The sequence below is a fragment of the Cyprinodon tularosa genome, unplaced genomic scaffold, assembly GCF_016077235.1.
Source record: "Cyprinodon tularosa strain WSP-4 unplaced genomic scaffold, ASM1607723v1 ctg130, whole genome shotgun sequence".
NCBI lineage: Eukaryota > Metazoa > Chordata > Actinopteri > Cyprinodontiformes > Cyprinodontidae > Cyprinodon > Cyprinodon tularosa.
Window position 1 is genome coordinate 2,315,987 of NW_024038115.1, and position 14,818 is coordinate 2,330,804.

General features: G+C 36.4%; 1 long non-coding RNA gene across 1 annotated transcript; it reads left to right on the forward strand.

Moving 5' to 3' along the window:
• Nucleotides 1-1,345: 1,345 nt before the first annotated feature.
• LOC119778112 lies at nucleotides 1,346-1,944 on the forward strand. Its single transcript, XR_005280025.1, has 3 exons — nucleotides 1,346-1,472; nucleotides 1,567-1,822; nucleotides 1,891-1,944. It is a non-coding gene; the product is annotated as an uncharacterized LOC119778112 (long non-coding RNA).
• The last annotated feature ends 12,874 nt before the right edge of the window (nucleotides 1,945-14,818 follow it).

Here is a 14,818-nt window from a genome sequence, read left to right on the forward strand (position 1 = left end):
TTTTCATGCTTAGCATCTGACACCCAAGGTCTATAGAGCACAGGACAAAAGCCCTTTGAAGAAAAAAATGTTTCAAATAGAAAAATGGAGGTTCAGATTTTCTATAAGCGCAGGTAATAACGACCTGGTACAGGAAATTGCTGAAGTAGAGGGTAGAAGAGACGATGAGACTGATTTGATGCTGGAAGCTTTGGAGTGCAGTGGATAAATGTAATTTTCCAACAGGTGATTTTGTAAATGGAGGTAATTTTTGTAAATTAGGAGAGTAAAAAAAAAAAAAAAGATTTCCAGCCGTATTACTGAGTCACAAGCAGTAGAGAGAGTTTATGAGCTGATAAAATAGATTAGAAGAGAAATTGGACACTGAATCTGTTTGACACACATGATGAAGATTTTACTTCCTTTTAAGTTATTTGCATTTTGTAAAATGAAATTATTTCATGAAATTATGTTTTCCTTTGCTGTGGTGCTCTAATCATTTATTAGGGGTTGTTAATTTCAATTAAATTTATTGGCAAAAGAAACCAACTTACTATATTCTAAAGCCAAAGCAGGTGCTCAATATTAAATGAATACAGGACGCACTTTCTTTCGTATTTTGAAATAATTACTTACATCTTTATGAACAACAATGATACTGGTAATAATTAGAGGTTGTGTTCTCTATCCCTCCCTTCTGCTGTCTATTGCCCTTCTCATCAACGCAGACAACGAATCCATCACCCATCCTGTGTGAGTCATGGGTATTGTCTCCTTACATTTCTCTAAAGAACTGTCTTTCACCATTTCTTGGATTTAACATGACTTGTTAACAATGATCCCTAGAAACTGATCATGTAAATGTATTGAGCGTCCCTTTAGTTATTTAAAATATTGGAAGAATATACTCTGAAATGAGCGAAGGGAAGAATGAGTTTTCTTCAGCCGAAGGCTTTTTGTGGTATGAAATTTACTGTATATCGCTTCCTACATACAATCATTTCAGTTACGTTTTGCATGAGTCATCAACTGGACTTTTATTAAGAATACATTATAATGATATACTTGTATACACAGAATTCAATTTAATATCTTTCAAAATACATTTCCCAAATTCATAACAAATAGAAACACAAGATGTGAAAATTGTCAGAATAATGTTGTAGCCTTCTTGACCTCATTATATTTGGTTTGACTAGCATATTAAAGCTGCCCTACAAAGACGCCAGTTGGGACAAAACATCTACCGGGTTCAAACAAAAGAAAAGATGAGAGAGGCTGCAGAGATTGTGATGCTACCACTGAGTGTAATAATTATAATGGGATAAAATTGTCGGGATCTGGAGATCTGCCACCTGTCTCCAGCAGAGAGCGCTCTGGGCTTCCTGAGCTGGAGTCCTCAGCACACCTGGGGATCATCAGCTCATCAGAAGACCTCCCTACATAAGCAGCAGTCAGACCTTCCTTCGACGCCGCAGTGTTGACCTAGTTTGGTTAGCGAACCTGAGCCTCTGAAATCCTAGTGAATACTAGGTCCCTCTTGAGAGAAACTAGCCTTCTAACTTGTTCTTGTCTTCTTGCTCGCAGAAACCCGACTGAAGTCTGAAGCTCTGGATGAGCATAACCTGGAAATCTGCCTGCCTGCCCACGTAAGCCAAACCTGAAGATCTCAGTCAGGATTCCTCCGTCAGTTCTCTGGGAAGAGCTAGGAAACAAACCCAAGTCCGAAAACTCTCTGGCTAGAAGCTAGACGCTGCTGCTGCTGCTGAGCTCTCTGCTACTTCCACAGTCTCTGGACCCAACCGGTTTCCCCTCTCAAAGGATCTGTTAGAACCTCTTCAAGGTGCGATCAGAATTCAACTCACTCGTCAAGCCATAACCACCTGGCTAACCAAACTCTCATCTCTCCAGATATAAGAGTAACCAGTCCCGGACCTGCACCAGAACCAGTTCCTGATTAACTCTGTATGTGTTTCCTAAATAAATATTGTTAAACTTTCCTCTGTCTCCGTTAGTGTTCTGCATGTGGGTTTTCGTTCATTAAACCAATCATGACAAAAATCTAGTGTGTCATGGCACAACAGTTTAAGTTCTCAAGCAATGTATGCTCTACATAGTTGAATATTGCAACCTTAGCAGCTGTTTGTTTGCTTATTCTGTTTTTGTTTTTTTTTTCCTTGAGAAATAAGATTTGCTCTAAACTAAATTAGTTTGAATATATAAATATATCATGCTGTACAAAGACTACTTTAATGAGAAGGATTATCATCATTTTTCAAAGATAGATAGATAGATAGATAGATAGATAGATAGATAGATAGATAGATAGATAGATAGATAGATAGATATTGAAAAAAATAATTACCATCCAAAGTCTTCACTCCCTCCAACACTGCTGAGATTCTGAACCTGTATAAAAGTGAACTTGCGAAGATGGATTGCATAAAGGTGTTCTTTGAACTAGAGTGGCTGTCGAAGTCTTTATCAGACAATAATGTGACAAGAGCGGAAAGCTCCAAAGTAATCTTTGTTATTCTGCTAGAAGTAGTGTTATCCACAGGGAGCGCATTCCCAGACTGTTTAATCAGGCATATTAATCATACATTATTTATTACAATTACAAAAGCAGCTCTCCAAGGCTATAGCCCTTGAAGGAATGAAGCATGAAAAAGACTGTGTGAACAGATTAAACTGGCCCTATGGCACTCCTCAGCACAATGTGTTGTAGTGAGCTGATTTAGAAGACATTAAATCAGTTGTACATTAAATTCTTTCAGATGCATATAGAAATAATACATACCATAGTTTTTTTGTGTCTTTTAAAAATGCCAAAAATGTCCCAAAATTCTTGCCCTTACAAAAAATGAAAATACAAAAGGTTGAAAGTCTGAAGATGATTATGAGTCTCAGATATAAGTAAAGCACAATAGGAAGACATAACAATCAGTATAAATTTGTTGAACACATTCCTGAGCTGTCTTTTTAAATTCTTTAAATCCCATGTTTATAAGGAAGGGCATATATTTCTCCCTTTTCCCTTTTCAGGTGTTGCTCCAGGCCATCCATCATTATGGCACAGCAGTGCTGAGCTATGCTTAGGTGAGCCTGATTAAAGCCAAGGATGCCTCTCTACCTGCTCTGAAGAAAATGAGCAGGGAGGGATGACTCCAGACCCCCCTCTCCATCCATCTCCCTACTGCTTTATTCATGTGCTATCTGGTTCACTGGCTTCTGCATCGTGTTTGCCTCTCCATAATTTGGATTGTACAGCAGGTGCTGGTGAATTGTGCATGTCTCATTGTGTGTTCCACAAAGCCTTCCTCTCTTCTCCTTTGTGTATGGATAAATGTGCCTGGAGGCATTATTTGCCAATTATCTCCTCACAGCATCTACCGTTTCAAGAGGAAAAAGAAGGAGTTAAGAGCCAAAATTGTAATTTTATTTGTAAAAAGAAATCCCAACGATGACAATACCCCTGTCACACTCTATATGCACTGCCTTTTAGTTGAATATGAAGGCAAATGTTGGATAAGGTTCCAGAATCACCAATCAACATAATACAGCATAATGATTTATTTTTACCTAAAATTTAAAAAGCAGAATGATAAGGTCCTATACATCACCTATGCACTAGGGCTACAGAATGTACCCAAGTTCTGCTTAAACAGCATTTTTTTTGTTACCATCTTATGCAATGTTATACAGAGACTCTGTATAGCATTATAGATGGTATAAATATACACCCATCACCACATGTTGAATACTTGAAGTTGCTGTCATGCACAGTTGGATCTATTTTCCTAATATAGCTAAATATACCAAGGAGGCAAATAATCATTTGTCGTGTTGCATATAAAATCTGCATAGAGAATGATCATTTATCTCCACATAATCACTGAGTGTTTAAAAAAGGAAGAACAGGGGGTTCTGTCATGAGAATTGAAATCACTATATCCTGACATGTATGAAAATGTAGTTTCCTACCATTATCCAATACATGCGCACCAAGCAAAACACAGGCTCATAATTTTGAAAAAACTTGTTTAACAAAGTGTACTTAATTTCTAACATTTACACCCACATACAAATGCTACGTACACCAACTTACCCAGCAAGATCAGAAACAGCAGCTTTATGTTCCCTGATGTATTTTCAGCTTTGAGGATCTTTTAAAAAAATGTTAGCTTACATTATTCATCTGTTGCATTCTTAGTTTATTTTTATTTATCTAATCCATGTATCCTTGCAGGCATTTGTTTAAAAACTGCATTATTCAGACTTTGTGAGTCTTTTTTTTATATTACATAAACCTGCATTTCAGCTTATGCATATAATAATAGAGAAGTACGTTGGCATTAGCATGAGCATTACTTCATTGTTGCAGCTGCAGGTCAGATTTATTACTTTATGCAGGCACGGCTCATGAATTTTGATGGATAGCAATAAAGTCTTATTTGAAACTTGATATTTTATCAACGTTTTGTTAGGAAGCTCATCTGTCTAGAACTAAAATGCAAGCAAGTGCAAGAACCTTTCAATAAGTTACATTTCTTATCACTTTTTTAAAACCTGTCTGCTAATTTTCTCTTGCATTTTTTAAAAATTAATATGTGCAGTGATGTCACAACAGAGAAGAGATTGTAGTGAGTTAATTCTCTCAAAACACAAATATGGACTTATCCTGCTTAGTTTTGACAAAAAAAATCCAATGAATATAGAAACATAAAGCCAGCTTCATCCCACAAATATATTTTATGTAAATTTAATACATTGTAATTTGTTTTGTTTAAATGTATTATTTAAACCTGTAGAAAAGGTTCTGTATAATCATGCATTTTATTTAAAGTCCCTTTCAAGAAACCCAAGGACACTGTACATATAAAGTGGGAAAAAGGGAGAGCAACACAAATAGTCAAAATGTAATAAAAATGCATGAATAAAAGCCCAACAAAAACAGATATAAGAGTTTAATAAAGAGTGCAACAAACAGTGGTGTAACAGATGGACTGAATGATGTCAGAGTTTGTAGGCACATTTGAACAGGTGGGCTTTGAGGTGAGATTTAAAGAGAACAAAATAATTTATGTTATGGAGGTCTGGAGGGAGGAAGTTCCAGAGTTTGGGAGCCGAGCAGCTAAAAGCCCTGGAGCCCATGGTAACCTGTCGAGAGGAAGGAAAAGTGAGATGGAGACAGGAAGAAGATCTCAGGGAATGAGAGGGAATAGCAGTGCAGATAAATATGGAGGGTTACGCTTGTAGATGGTCTGAAAAGCAAAAAGAAGAATCTTAAACATAATTCTGTAACTAATAGGATGCCAGTGGAGCTGTTTTAGGACAGGAGTGATGTGATTATAGGAAAGGGGTCGTGGTGATGATGCAGGCAGCAGAATTCTGGACCTGTTAAAGTACATGGAGTGCTTTTTGGGGGTAGACCTAAAGAAAAAGGGAATTACAGTAGTCGAAATAGGAGATGAACCAGGGAGTGCAACAGTATACTAGTGGAATGGGTATTGAGGGAGGAGCCGGGTCGTGTGACAGTGCAGAGGTGGAAATATGCAGAAACAAGTATGTTATCAATTTTGGCATGGATGAATAGGGTGCTGTCAAGGATGACCCTCAGACTCTTAACCTGAGGGGAAGGGGGGACTAATGAATGTTCAATTAATAGTGAGAAACTGTTAGTTTTAGAGAGAGTTCAATGAGAATGAACTCAATTTTATTGTTGTTGAGTTTGAGGAATTTCAATCAGGACTGAAGGTCATCTAGATGCTGGAAAGAGAGGAAGGTGGAAAGGAAGAGTAAGGTTTGCCAGAGAGGTAGAGCTGGGTATCATCCCTGTACTGGTGAAAACTGATGTTATGTTTCCAGACAACCTTGTCAAGGGGGAGGATAATGACGACAAAAAGAAGTGGGCCGAGGACTGAACCCTGGAGGAAGGACACCTGCAGTGAGGGGAGATGGCTGGGAGCAAAATTATTTAAGTTGAATGAACTGAGTGGGGCCAGAGACCATTCAAGATGGGTCTGGGTGATTCCAGGAGAAAATAGTGTGATATAGTGTCAAAAGCCACACTCATATCAAAGAAAGGATGAGGAGGGAGAGGAGACCAGAATCTGCTGCCATGAGGAGGTCAATTGTAATTTTTAGGACTGCAGATTGGTTGTTGTTATGAGGGCGAAAAACCATAGTAAGAAAATCTGGAGGATTGTAAACATCCTTATGTTTTTCCATATAGAAACCAAAATGGTCTTTATTTTAGAGTGCCATTCTTTATCCTAGCAGAAAGGAATCTTTGAAAAATAATACATTTGCCATAAGCGCTAGTCCTAGACTCAACATTAGCAACATGAAAATACTTCTAAAATTATTCAAAATCAATTCTAAAAAAAACAATCAATGGGGAAATGCCTGAATTGGAATAATGTGATTTGGTCTGTCTTTACCGTTATAGAGCAGTAGTGCTACATGCAGTGTAAAGTGGGACGGTGAGATTTGATGGCAATACACAGAGTTACCTCAGAGGTGTTGGTTGATGAATAATCTCCTCTTGCGATCATTAATATATTCTTGATGATGTGGTGATGTTTATTATTGTTATTGTAGAGATATCTGTACGTTGAAAAAAACATGTCAATGCATTATGAAAAACAGCACAATATGATGTATAATAACTCTAAACCTTTAGTTTAGATCAGTTAAATTTGCCAAATAGATAAATAGCTCCAGCTCTGACCACATACCGGTATTTGCTGTTGGACTTATATGTCTACTCCAAAACACTGACTTGTTTTTTCATTAGAAAACTCTATAGGTAATCTTGAATGGTTTTGCTTTTGTTTCATTGGTAAAACCCAGCTGTGCACAAATGTACCTTCCTGACCGATGTCTTGAAACTTTCCTAAACATTTTCTTTTTTTTTTAAACGGCATCTATTTTTTCTAAGGTGCACAGAGCTATACTGCAGCAAAACATAAAGCAGCCACCACCATAGCTAATGGTTGGTACTGTTTTATCTTACAAGCTTCCCTCTTTTTTCAACTGCACAAGGACAGTTTTGTCAAACTGCAATTTTTTTTTCATCAGGACAGAGGACATTTTTTCAGAGATAACAGAGTGGCCTTTCGGCCTATGTAGGAATTGTTTCACTGTGGATATTGACAATCTCTTACTATCTTCATACATCCTCTTCACAGCTTGCTTAGTTTTGTTTTGCATATAACCTCTTTGAAAAGTATTATGTCAGGACATTATCATGGCATTTATACTGTCTAAACAGATAAATATGGCACCTTCAGGTGGCCATCTGAGAATTGAGTCTAAGGATAAACCCGACATGTAAAGCTTCACATTTCCCTTTTTTATATATCAGCTAATATCTTATGTTTTCCCCATGTTTTCCACAAGAAAATTGCGTATATTTTATACCTAAAATGCATTTACAGGTGTGCCATTTTTGAAAGAGATGCTGTGAATAAAATTTTTACAATAGTACTGAAATTATATTTTGAGAATTTTGCCTTTTATTTTTTCCCTTTTAACAAATAGAAATACATTTGTTATACCTGTATTATCATTACAAACTTCAAACAATAAAACTTAAGTTTGACTGTGAAAAATGTTTTGCATGCAGACATTTCAAATGCATATCATTATATGTATGGATTTTCTACCATCAAAAGAAAAACAAAAAACAAAAAAGTTTCTTTTTAGATTCTGGTCTTTATTTTGCCATTCAATACTTTTTTTTCTCCCTTCCAATCTAAGTAGAGTTTAAACAAGGAAATGAGCAGGGAGCTTATTTTCAGAGATAAACGTAAAGCAATATAATGCATGTATCTCTGAAAAAAAGTTTTTAGTTTTAGATGATGGAGCCAAAGAAAAAGCAACTGTACTATAAGAGTCTGGAGGTGGGACTCTGGCCGAAGCTTATCATTACTGACATGAGCTGTTGGCAGACGTGATGGACAGCCTTTCACATTGATACATCGCCTCAGAGTTAGTCAACTGGAAGTACACAGTGAATTTAGTGGCATTCGTGACTGACAGTCAGTCTTTTAAAAGATGTACTGTAGCTAAAGATACTCTCCAAACTTATACTCTAAGGTTTAGAAAATATCTTCTCTTTCACATTGGTTCTTGCGTCATAATCTTTAAGAGGATTTAATTGAAGGTAAAAGCTTTTGTCATGTTATGGCAATGTTATGGATGAGGACAGACATGATGTAAAGGACAGGATCTACTGTTGAACTTGAATATTCAAGAAAACAGTGTAAATCCTGTGGTTTTGTAACTCTCGTTGTAACAATGAGATTAAATGTAGCAATAAATTCTTGGGCTGAAGAAAAATTTGAGCTGGGCTCTCTTTCATATTTTGGTGCAAAATTGAAATTGCTGCAAACAGGCTCGGACTGGAAACGATTTTCAGCCCTTGGTATTTTTCCATCTACACGGACCCACTTATAGACCCCCCTGAAAAAAAAAAAAATAGAAGCACAATCAAATGTGTGCGTCTCAAATGTGAAACACAAGATGAATACACACTGTGGATTATCACACAAACGCCTCTCACCACATCAGTAGGGCTGCCAGATGTCACTGACTCACGTTTTCCAGCCCAAAAGATGTTGATAAACCACGTGGATATACGATATCTCACCCAATTTGAACCAAAGTCTATTGATCTCTTTGGCCTTAAATCTAAAGAAAAATATTTTTTACCCATATACAGCCATCCTAAAGTGCCACATTGGGAAACCCAACCTGGGTCCCAACCTGGCAACAATGCACGTAAGACGCGAAACATTTGCCAAACCCCATTTTGCACCGCAACATATTTTTGCTAAATATTTGAACATAAATTCCTCAAACATATAAGAGGAACATATTATCATCAACATGTTTAAAGAAAGCATTTTAGTTTTATTACAATTTAGTTTGTTGCAAGGATTTAACAGTTTGAAGAAAATGGAAAATTGCACTATATACCAACCGTCACAAGGATGTGCATTACAAGGAAGGGCTATATATACTGCATGCATCATTTAGGTAGTTAACGTTGTATTACTTCTTGAGCTCCTTTGAGTTATTTACTGTCACAGGAAGGTGCTTCGGCCGGAGAGTAAGTGTTGGGGCCGATATGATTTAAGGAGTACCGGCCCTCGCATGGTGAAATTAGGAACGGGCCACCGGGAAAATGCCCGGTATCCCACATTACCAGTCCGAGCCTGACTGCAAATTATAGTCCAACAGGAGTGGAATATTTGCTGAAAAGACCTTACATTTGGACATTGTGATTTATTTTAAGACGTAAAATATTTTAATAATTAAAGGCAAAAAATTGATATACAGCAACCCAATTGTTAGAAATTTTATTAGAAAATAATCAATGGATCTTAGAGAAAATATTATTTTTATTTAGTTTTTCATTCTTCTTTGATAAATAAATAACCATTGACACCAGATAATTCGCCAATAATTTAAAAGGCGCAAATTCTCCTAAAAGCTACAGTTTTTAAAATAAGAAAACAAAAATAAATTAAATTTGGCCTTTCAAATGTTTTACCCCAAGATAATATAGTAGTTTTAAACTTGGCTTCGAAGAAAGAAACCATGACAACACAACATTAAACATTTCATGTCGTGGCTACAAAAGTTTGCTTAAGTGGCATCAACACCCATACAGTTGATCACAGTTGTTGTTTGTGAGCCTAATGTTTCCCAGGAAGGGAAATGTCTTGCTTTGCCATGTCTTTTAGTTTTTATGGTTGCTCTCTTGACACAGAAATGTTAATACCTGCTAATGTCCACAGATCTTAAGTAAAGTTTAATCCAAAACTGTCTGCAAAAGTTTCCTCTTGCATCCTTACTCCTCAGTAACAACCTGTTACTAACATAACTTACTAACATAAATTATGTTATTTGGGTGATGCGGTTGTTAGGAGAAATGGAAGTGGTGATGGATGCCCATGTAAAAAAAACAAGCAAAACATGCTTATCAGGCTCAAGCAGAAATTATTTATAGGTTGAATTTACTTTTTAATTACCGGTACCTTTATTTCATATAAAGTTATTTGCAGCCCTTAAAGATTTTTAGACGAGATCTGAAATTTCTGTTCCTTTTTTTTTTCCTTTCTCTCACTTGACAAACCATTTTAAAAGGTTAAATTAAGGAGCTTGTATTTACTCTGATTTTCAATGTTACCATTATTTTTTTTATTAAAAAACAAATATATATCATGAGTTACAAGCCGAAAGACAATTGAAAAGCAAACACTGTTGCACAATCCCAAGTCTCTGATCCCCTTTTAAACATTAAATAATTTCTCCACATATCTGAGAGGAACATCTTGATCATTTCGTCATATGTCAGACTGCGACAAACTTTAAAAATTCTGAAAAATACAAATGATGCTCCTTTCTCATGTCATACTAGTAGATGTTAGAGAAGTATGCAAACAGAGGCTGTTATCTGAATCCCATTTTCCTCCACAAAGGGAAGGTTTGAATTTTGATTAGTACTCCCTCTTCTGTAATCCAGAAAAAAAAGTATGAAATGAATGCAGCTTACCTGTGTGGATCACCAAGGCGCTTTGGTGCAGCATTTACCATGATAATGAATGAATCACCCAGAAGAGGAAAGCTGTGGTAAGGCCTGGATCGATTAGCCTGTTATTTTAGTACTAATGAGCTGTTTGATCTCAGGAGGCTTATGCTGTTGCTGAAGTGAATAAACTATAGTGCTATGTGTTTGAACCTTGAATAAGTTTACCTTCTACCTTAGATGGTGTTATCATTTGTAAATAAAAAAAATTCATACTACTTGCATTTCTTTTTACAATTTGCCATGTATACATTAAAATTTGTTTTATAATCTAATGTGATAATCCAAACAAATTAGTCAAGTCAAGTCAGCTTTTATTGTCACTTTCTTCATATGTACAAGACATACAAGGGAAATGAAATTACGTTTACTCTCTAGAAATATACAAATATACAAGAAATATACAAGACTGACATTTACAGACTGACATAAAGTGTGGGACATGACAGGTAACAGTGATAAGATAATGCGCAGTCTCTGGCACAGTGTGTGCGTGTGTGTGGGTGTGTGGGTGTGTGTGTGTGTGTGTGTGTGTGTGTGTGTATAACTTTTAAATAGAGGTTAAATGAAATGTAGTTCAAATATTTTTATTTTTTGTATTGGTCATCTTTACTCCGAAATGAAATGTAACGCGCCCAATTTCCTTCAGTAGTCATTTATAGTTTACCTGGGTTTTTTTTCCTTTTGGTTAGATACATTTTTTGACAGGCTCTGACTTGGACACTTGGACAATAATAATAAATAAACAGCTGTATGAGTCAAGAATAAGTCTTAAAGAAAAATATAATTGGGGATTGGGGAGTAAAACATTATTCAAAGCTATAAACATCATACAAAGCATTTGTTTATCTATCTATCCAGGTCCATACATCTATAACAGGAAAGCAGCCAAGAGCGGCATGATAACTCTGGAAGAGCTGCATAGAACTTTACTCATGTAAAATCACTGAAAACACCTGATTTCAGTGACTGAAAACACCTGATTTCAGTGATTGCCTCAAAGTGTTGCTCAACTACTTTTGTCAATTTCAATTAATGGAAATTTCCAGAGGCATAACAAAGAATAACAATGAGTCAGTATGTAGGTAGTCAAAGTCTAGACATTGATTTAAATGTGACTGAGCAGCTGGACTGAAAAACTGGTCTTAAACCACCCCCCTTTCTTTTGACTGAACTTGGGCTCATTTGCAAAAATAACAGGTAATACATTCAAGCTGGGCAAAGCCGCTAGAGGAAAATCTCTCTTGCAAGTTAGTAGAGATTTCCTTGGCACAGCAAATCATAAAGGTTTATGAGAGCTTAGGGCTTCACTGCCTTAAGATCTGTTCTGTTTCCGGATCAAGTTGATCTGGACCTGATGATTCCTAAAAATAATTTAACTGAGTCAGATTGGTCTTTTGTTATCTACTTTTATTTTTAAAGATATGAGTTATACTTGTCATATATCTAAAAGACAATTATTTAATATGTATTATTTGAAATCTAACATTCTATGACGTTTTTGAAAGGTTGGACCTGTTTGAATTCACTGCCAAAACTCTTAAGGTCTCCTTATTTTCATGGACTTCCAAGGACCCAGTCCAGATAGACCCGGTCCTTGGAAGACACAGCCTATGAATTTGAATTCAGCCTATGTCTCCTCTTTCCTAGCTCTCTTCTAGATTCTTTTGTCCACCCCTGCTCCCAATCAGTTGATTAGCCCAGTTCTTGTTTTGTTTGGCGTATATACTCCTCCTCTCAATTACTGTTTGCTGAATTCCCCTGATGTCTCTTGTGTTGTTTTGTTTTTTTTGTTTTTGTTTTTGGTTGGTTTTCTATTTTGTTTTGGTTTGTTTTCTGTTGCCCTGCATTAAGATTGCAAGAAACCACCTCAGCCTCCATCTCTGCATTTGGGTCCTCTTAAAACCTCCACACAAACTAACAAATACAAACTTCACAAACATTTGTTTTCTTTAGTAGGATTTCATTTCAATATGCTTAATGCCTTCATTCAGTTTAAGAACATGGTCCTATAACCATAAATGCTTTATTTAATAAAGCTAGTAAAACCAGAGTGAAAAGAAGAAAATCTAGTCAGGATTTGCCAGTGAGGGTAGCTTTTCTTATAATGACAAATATTTCAAGAGATTTTCATCTCAGGGAGAGGTTTTGAAAGCAAAAAGGCTTGTTTTTGCAGAAGCAAAGGACACAACGTGTAATCCTGTAATGACAGTCTGGTCTAGCTTGGCCCACATATTGCTGTAAAGGTAGCTACAGCAGATCCTGTTAACTTCAATTTGCTCACTGCTGCTGAGCCAGCAGACTGAACTGAATGATAAGAGACCAGATTCCAGCCTAATCCCTCTATCACTTTTCGTCTCTGTTCTCTGCCACCCGCATCCTTCACAAACAAACCACTGCCAGTTAATTTGCCTTCGCCCCTGGCTGTGGAAAGGTGCCAATAGATGTTCCTTCAAGATGTAATGGGATGTATGTTTTGTTGTTTTTCACATGACTAATTCTCATTTCTTTCTAAAAGGCAGTCGAGGAAATGAAGCCTTTGTGTTTTTGTTGCTGTTTTCCTTTGTAGTCCTACCTTTACTTGTTTCCTTGGCTTTAGGGAGTGCTTAGAAAAAGCAGTCTTGACATTTTGTAGCAATGCAGTAATTGCAGTCTAAGCTTTATATTCTAACCCCCCAACTTAAATGTCATGGTGTCTGATTACACTGCCTTTCAAAAGCATTAATTCTGCTTGGATTCTTCACAAATTTTTACTTGTCACATCCCCAATCTTAAACAGAGGGATAAAGTGGATCTAAGGGTGAATGCAATGTAATGTCTATTGATTTTATATCCATGCGACAACCAGTGTCTATATTCATGACAAATTACCTGTGGACAATCGAGATAATCTAATTTGATCTGATCTAATCTAACCAAACTCTAATTTAGTTTATTAAAATTGATTCAGATAAAACGTCACACAATGCATTATAATAAAGTGAAAGATAAATAATTGCTTTGTGGATTTTTACCAATTAAAATCTGGAAACTGTGTCATTTCATTTGTTCCACTTTACTCTGACATGACTAAATTAGTCCAACGCAATCAATTGCATTTGGGAAATACACAATTGCTGAATAGAGTCCACCTATGTGAAATCTATTCTTTATGTTCAGCCCTGTATAAAGCTCCTCCAATAAGGCCTCTTTGAGAATATATTTATAGAAAAGGTATCATGAAAACCAGGGAAGACAGCAGAAAGGTCAGGGGGAAAAGTTGTGAAGCCTGAAAAGGATTAGATAAAAATACAATCCCAAGCTTTGGTGATCTCAGGGAACACTTTTTAATTAATGGTCTAAAAATTGAAAGCAGCTGCAAAATCTGCAAAGACATGGCTCTCCACCTAGCTGTTAAGAATACAAATACTCATGGTAACTCTGAAGAAGCTGCAATAATCTACAGTTAAAGCAGGAAAATCGATCCGTTGGTCAATAGTTAGTATTCTTCTGAATCTTCTTTTTTTCTGATTTTTCATGGAAGATTTGGAAAAAGTCAGCCATTTCTTTAGATAACCTATACAGTTTGGAAAAAGCCATTTAAGGGAACAGAGTGAATATGTAAAAAGAAGGTGCTCTGGTTCAGTGTTTCCCAGCCCTGGTCCACAGGGACTACTGTCATGCTGGTTTTAGAGTGTTTCCCTGCTGCAACATACTTGGCCTGAATGAATGGGTGATTGACAGGCCTCTGTAGCATCTAATAACCAGCAGATGATATCATGCAATAATCTAAACCAGGTGGGCTGCCAATGAGTTATATCTAAAAAATGCAGGACAGTGGGTCCTAAGATGCAGTGTGGGGAACTACAGCTCTAGTCAAATGAGACCAGGCAACTTTTTAGTTGACATTCAAAGTGGTATGTATGGTAGAAAAAAATGGCAATTCACCCTCAATACACAATACCCATGGTAGCACATTGTGTTGGCAGCATAATACTGTATTAAGGCACCCTTTTTTTCAAGGTGATGGAAATTGTTCATAGTTTGCAAGGATACAGATCCCCTCTTATAAGGTTCATATTCCTAAAGATAAAGACAGAGCTTCAATTAGTGGGTAAGATCCAAGAAAATTTAGATTTTAAAGTGAGTCATTCTTCTATCCAGACTTTCTTAACGTTACCTCGAAAAGATATACTAAACAATATTTAGAGCAGTAATCACAGTTGGAGATTTATCTTTGGTTATTTTTGGTTTATCAGT